Source organism: Meleagris gallopavo, chromosome 2 (genome assembly GCF_000146605.3).
Source record: "Meleagris gallopavo isolate NT-WF06-2002-E0010 breed Aviagen turkey brand Nicholas breeding stock chromosome 2, Turkey_5.1, whole genome shotgun sequence".
In the NCBI taxonomy this organism is placed as follows: domain Eukaryota; kingdom Metazoa; phylum Chordata; class Aves; order Galliformes; family Phasianidae; genus Meleagris; species Meleagris gallopavo.
In genome coordinates this window covers 1,785,877-1,792,555 of record NC_015012.2, presented here as the reverse complement: position 1 = coordinate 1,792,555, position 6,679 = coordinate 1,785,877, and positions in this window count along the sequence as shown.

Genomic DNA, 6,679 nt, shown 5'->3' with positions numbered 1-6,679 from the left:
GGGAAGGGAAGGGAAGGGAAGGGAAGGGAAGGGAAGGGAAGAAGTAATCCAATTAGCCCCTACAGCAGGTGCAAAATTCTAGCCCTCAAGACAAGGTCTGAAAATACCTGAAAGAACAAACAAATACTTGCAGAAATATCTTTTGTTATTAATCCATTGCACAAAATACTGCCTTTGCCAGAAAGTCAAGAAGTGAAAACTAAGTGGAAAAAATGTCTCCTGAGTATATTGAAGTGTTTCTATCTGAACAGATGTCCTCTCGTTTCTGTTATAAAGCAAACACGCTCTTGCATGACTCAGTTAAAACACAAACATGATAAACCATCTGAAAAGAAAATAATTGTGTTATTTTTTTCTTAAATTATTATGTATGCCAGATAGATGATCATTTTGAAGGCAATGCTTTGTTAATCAATGATGAGGTGTTCCCTTTCTCAAAGTCATTAAAATTTCATGCATCCAGCTTCAGTCACTTAGCACTGCATCTTTCATGTTTTGCATGTTTCCTTATATTTGACAATTCATGAGCCATCTGCTTATGCTATTTCCCCAAGAAAGTTATCCATTAAGTTTTAAAGTAATAAAGATATATAAGTGTATACATGAAAAGTTTCCTGCTTATAAACGATCTTGCTTTGATGGATGTAATATATTAAGCCACCTTTACTTCTTCAGAGCTGTATAGTCCACAATTTCTCATATCACAGATGTACTCGAATCACTCTGGTAAACATGACCTGCATATTACAGCATGTACTTCAAACTCAACACAACGCAGACACTAGGAATGGTCACTAGCATCCTCTTTTTAACTGACTGAACAAAACATTCAAAACTGTGATCTGATCAATAAAACAGATTTTTTTCCTAGTGGATAAATACTCCTATTTCTTTCATGAGATAACGAAGTATTTTCAAAAATTAGGTTTTAAGAACATCTCAGGAATCTAAGTCCAAGGACTCCATACCAAATACAGCTCTTAACTCCAGTGTTGTGTAATTCTACTCAGATGCTCTTCAGTAAGAATACCTACCAGTGCCACAGCAAATGTATCCTAAAGCTTTCTTACAAACCCTGAATTTTAAGAATAAAACAAAGGGTTTTTTAACTTTTACTACTTATTCTAAGTGGTTTGAAGGGAAAGGGTGGAATACAACTTTTTGTAAACCTGTGACGTGTAAATAATGACCTCTGAAATAGCATTTACAACAACCTGAACAAGCAGAGGTAATTAGAATATATGAAAGATTTTTTTCAAACCTGCCTCTGGATTCAGATAACCAGTGGCATAGTATTAGCACAGATTCACTGTGCAACACCTGCAGTACCGAAAGGACTAAGAGCAGCAATCACCTCCACAACATAAGCAGGCAGAGCTCCTTCTGCTCACGCTCAAGAGGTGTTCAGCTACAACACAGCTATTATAACATCTGCAAAGGAGTGCAGCAATTTAAATTCTGATAAATGCTCCGTTTCTGAACAATGATTTTCCAGCATTGTTAAAGGCACCCCTGCCCCTCTGTGACATATTTATGGGGCTTATTTAACTTGGAAAAGAGAAGGCTCTGAGGAGACTTCATTGTGGGTGGCCTTCCAGTACTTGAAGGAAATCATAGAATTATAGAATGGCTTGGTTTGGAAGTGGCCTCAAGGATTATCAGGTTCCAACTGCCCTGCTACAGGCAGGGGGGGGAACAACTTTTTACATGGTTTGATAGTGATACAATAAGGGGGAATGACTTTAAACTAAAAGGGGAAATTCACGATAGCTGTTTGGAAGTTTTTAACTCAGACAGTAGTGAGGCACTGGCAGAGGCTGCCCAGAGAACTGTGGATGCCCCATCTCTAGAAGTATTCAAGGCCAGGCTGGATGGGGCCCTGGGCATCCTGATCTGGTGGGAGGCAACCCTACCCATGGCAAGAGAGTTGGAGCTTGATCAGAAATCAGAAATCACAGAAACATCAAGGTTGGAAAAGACCTACAAGGTCATCCAGTCCAACCATCCACCTATCACCAATAGCTCTCACTAATCTATGTCCCTCAACACAAAATCCAAATGATCCTCGAACACCTCCAGGGTCAGTGAAGCCACCACATCCCTGGGTAGTTCATTCCAGTGCCTGACCACTCTTTCAGAGAAGTAGTATTTCCTGACGTCCAGGCTAAATCTCCCCTGGCACAGTTTGAAGCCATACCCTCTAGTCCTATCACCAGTTACACAAGAGAAGAGGCCAACCCCCAGCTCACTACAACTACATCTTTAAGGTCTCTTCCAATCTAAGCTATTCTATGATTCTATGAGCTCCCTCTCTCCTCTCCTCTTCCCAGTATTGTCCTGGGGAAACTGGCAGCCTATAGCTTGGACAGGTAGACTCTTCTGGGTAAAGAACTGGCTGTGTGGCCAGTCTCAGACAGCGGTGGTGAACTGAGTTAAGTCCAGCTGGTGTCCAGCCATAAGTAGTATTCCCCAGGGGTCAATACTGGGGCCCATCCTGTTTAATATCTTTATTGATGATCTGGATGAGGGGATTGAGTGCACCTTCAGTAAGTTTGCAGATGACACCCACTTGGGAGGAAGTGTTGATCTGCCTAATGGTAAGAAGGCCCTATAGAGGGATCTGGACAGGCTGGATTGCTGGGCTAAGGTGAATGGAATGAAGTTCAGCAAGACCAAGTGCTGGGTCCAACACTTTGGTCACAATAACCGCTGCAGACTTGGGGTAGAGTGGCTGGAAGACTGTGTGGAAGAAATGGACTGGGAGAATATCTCCAGGTTGTTGCTCAGCTGAACCTGAGCCAGCAGTGTGCCCAGCTGGCCAAGAAGGCCAATGGCATCCTGACTTGTATCAGAAACAGTGCAGTCAGCACGAACAGGAGGTAACCATCCCTCTGTACTGCCTCATCTTGAATGCTGTATTCATCAATGGGCCTCTCACTACAAGAAACTGAGGTACTGGAGTTGTCCAGAGAAGGGCAACAAAGCTGGTGAAGGGTCTGGAGCACAAATCTTGTAGGGAACAGCTGAGTACTTGGGTATATTCAGTCTGGAGAAGGGAAGGTTCAGGGGAGACCTTATTGCCCTCTACAACGACCTGAAATGAGGTTGTGGTGAGGTGGGAGTCAGCCTCTTTTCCTGGGTAACTAGCAATAGGATGAGAGATAATGGCCTCAAGGGGAGGTTCAGGTTGGATATGAGGAAAAGATTATTCTCTAAATAATGGTCAGGCACCAGCAGAGGTTGCCCAGGGAGCTGGGAGAGTCACTGGCTGTGGAGGCTTTCAAGAAACTTGTAGATGTGGTATTGAGGAACATGGTTTTGTGGCAATATTGGTGGTAGGTGGATCGTTGGACTGGATGATCTCTAGAAACCTTAATGGTCTCTACCTACCTTAATAGTTCCATGATTCAATGACAATATTCAAGCTGCACACACAGCAATGTCTCAGATACCGTGACTACAAGTAATTTTTCTGTATCAATTGCAGAAAAGCAAACCTTTCCGAGGGACCTTGCTGATGCAGAAAAGCAACTCTCAATGAAAAACATTGTCATTCTAATCCCACCTATGTAGCTAGATCTTTTTTCTTCTAAAAATGAATCTCAGGGAATAGATCATCTTCTCCATAATGACACTGTTTAGTTTAGCCTCTGCCTTAAAACTTATCAGTTGTAACATGCATGCACAGACCAGGCTTGGCTCAAGGAGTTAGAGCATCTACATTTTACTCAGACCTCTAAGAATTACTACTGTCCAAGAAGCAACTAAAATTGATTCAGTATTGGTTCACCAAGCGTAATCAATGAGCCCTGGAGGAAGGCACCAGTACAGAAACCAGGAAACTGGTTAAAACAGTCAAATATAAACCAGATGACAGGTCTTGTTTCTTCTTGTGTCCTTCAATATATGTGACAAAACAACTGTTATTCCTTCTGAAAGCTTGCTGAAAATTGAGTTAGTAGACAACAAAAGCTATTCTCGAATGCTGTTTAAGAATAATCATATTTACCTCTATTCTTGAATGTACATATAACTTAAATTAATTTGCTGTCCATACAGTTGGGAGTTTCAGCCTGCAGGTTTTAGGAGGCATGTGTCTCTCAACCACCTAACTAGGATACCATGTCCCATTCAACAATGAGAACCATTTACCAGGCATTATGTAGAAGCTGTACATAAAATCTTTCTTTCTTAGTAATTTAGAGTTTCTTCTGGGGTCAAACACTGTAATGAAAATTTGAAATGAATCATTTGGGCTCATGGGTTCAGTGTGCTGCTATCACAATCTTAGCACATCATTCTTCTCCTAAGGCCAAACTAAAAATTTAAACAAACATCTGCAGATGCTAGAACACTTTCTGAATATTAAATAATTTTACTATAAGTTAAATTGTTTCTGAGATGACTATAAATATATATATATAATAATCAACTTGTAAGTAACTCAGTGTTAAAGGCCAAGAATTCACAAGTGATTTAAGCTCTTAAATAACTTGAAAGGTTCCCCTATTAAATATTGAAAATATTGGAAAAGCCTTCCAAAGTATAAAATTTCAGACCTTGTTAATTAGGATGGTAAAAGTAACATCCCCTGTTTCCAAATTATTCTATTTCCCCTGTTCAGACTGTGTAATTTATTATGAATCAAATGAATAATTCATAGCTACTGTGAGACCTTGGCCAACTCCGCACACAATTATCTGTGAGCAATGCACTGTTCAAACTTCAGGCCACTTTGCTGTGGCTGTGTTTAGTATCCCAGCATCTATGTTTACTGGCTGGCATGCTCTTCACAAACCTGAAATCATCAGTATTTGCACAAAAACCTGACTCCACAGACATCCAGCAAAATAAGACTATTTAACATACAACAAAATCTGCATACTCTTCAGAAAGAATTTCAATTATTTTGTCAAATATCGTGAAGCTCATGAGAAGAATCGTGGTATAATTGAATCATAGAATCACCAAGGTTGGAAAAGAGCTCCAGGGTCATCTAGTCCAACCTTTCACCTACCAGCAATACTTCCTCACTAAACCATGTCCTTTAGTACAATGTCTAAATATTCCTCGAACATTTCCAGGGATGAAATCAGTGAAAGATATTCATTTGGAAGTTTTGTGCTTCTTATTAAATAGGATGGTAACAGATGTATTGAAAAAAAGTATTCTTTCCCACTAAAAATAATACATAAATTACTAAATAAATCCTCAACCCCAAACCCTTGTATTCTGGCCACAAGAAGGAATATAACACTGAATTCAGCAAATTAGGAAAAAATTGCCAAATCAAAGACACCCAACATTCCTCATACCTTTAATCTCTAACATAGTCCAAAAGAGGGCCAGAGAGAAGGCAAAAAGGTGTTGAAGAATTTAACACATTAATCATTTTGACAGCAAGAGAATAGTTCTGCTCTGAGTCAAGAGAAATGTCAAATACACCATGCATTTCTGATTCCCAACAGTGTGAAGTAGGTTGGATATCAATGGAGGAACAAAAGACTAAAGGTCTAAAGGAATATGTATTCATTGCAGGCAGTGGTCTGAGATACATAAGTTAGCTAATGTGTATATCCATTGCTGTCTGGTTTTATTAATAACATTTAACTGTCAGTGTGGGACTAATTTTTCTCTTTTTCACACTCTAAAGCCCAACAATAGAAAGCTGTAGCCATAGTAACACTGATGCTGTTATTAGGGAGAACCACTCACATCCATTCAAAAAGAAGCATTTTTAAATTGAAACATCAGCACTGAAGTAGTGAAGATGGGGGCAAGATATTACTAAAAGATAAGAATGGGCACAACAGCTAACACCTGGTCCCACCAGGGAAAGCAACTTGAGCCCATGAGAGGCAGAGGCATGGGGTGACACCAGGACCCAACAAGAACAGGCCTGGAAGTCAGCCCGTGCCTTTCCCATGCCAGCCAGCCACAGCTTGAGCACTGTTTTCCAGGGCTGTCGCAAAGACAGAACTCCCCATGGCTCCCATCCAAATTTAGCAAGGCTTTTTAATCAGCAAAGCCAAAATCTAACAGGAAATCCCAGGAACACCTGCAGTGATGCCCAGCATGGTACTGGCTTTTCCTTGCCTTTGTTAAAGCGTTCCTGAGAATATGCCCTAATTTCTTTTGAAACAGTTGCTTTGCATATTCCCTGCTGGGGCAAATGGTAGCATTCTAAGTGTCTTAAAAAAGCATTTAATTTAGATTTAATAGGGCTGTAAAAGTATCTATGAGCTCTAGAAGAACACTTACAACCATTTAATGAGTACGCAGGATAAATCTAGGCAAGGCCTATCCCAGAAACACCACACAGTGTCTGCTTTAGAGTTCATTATCCAAGAAGATTTACTTGCTTTCTTTACATTTGTGATTACATTTGCAATAAAAGTTGCAACCTAGCTGAAGCTGAAAGCCCTGTTTTTCCTCATGAGTTCACAAACACTAAAGCTGAAGACCTACCAGCACTTCATCAGCTCATGCTCCTTGCGGACACTTACTGAAACCCCCAAAGCTCAGATGCTTGGAACAGCCATGCTCTGGCTTGTCAAATTCATTTGCAGTTGCTCCCGCATTGAGGATGTGCTTTAAACGTCAGTTTAACCATGCAAAACCTACCAGTGTCTCTACTACACCCTTTCCACCTCCTGCCTCTTGTTTTTTTCCTTTTTTT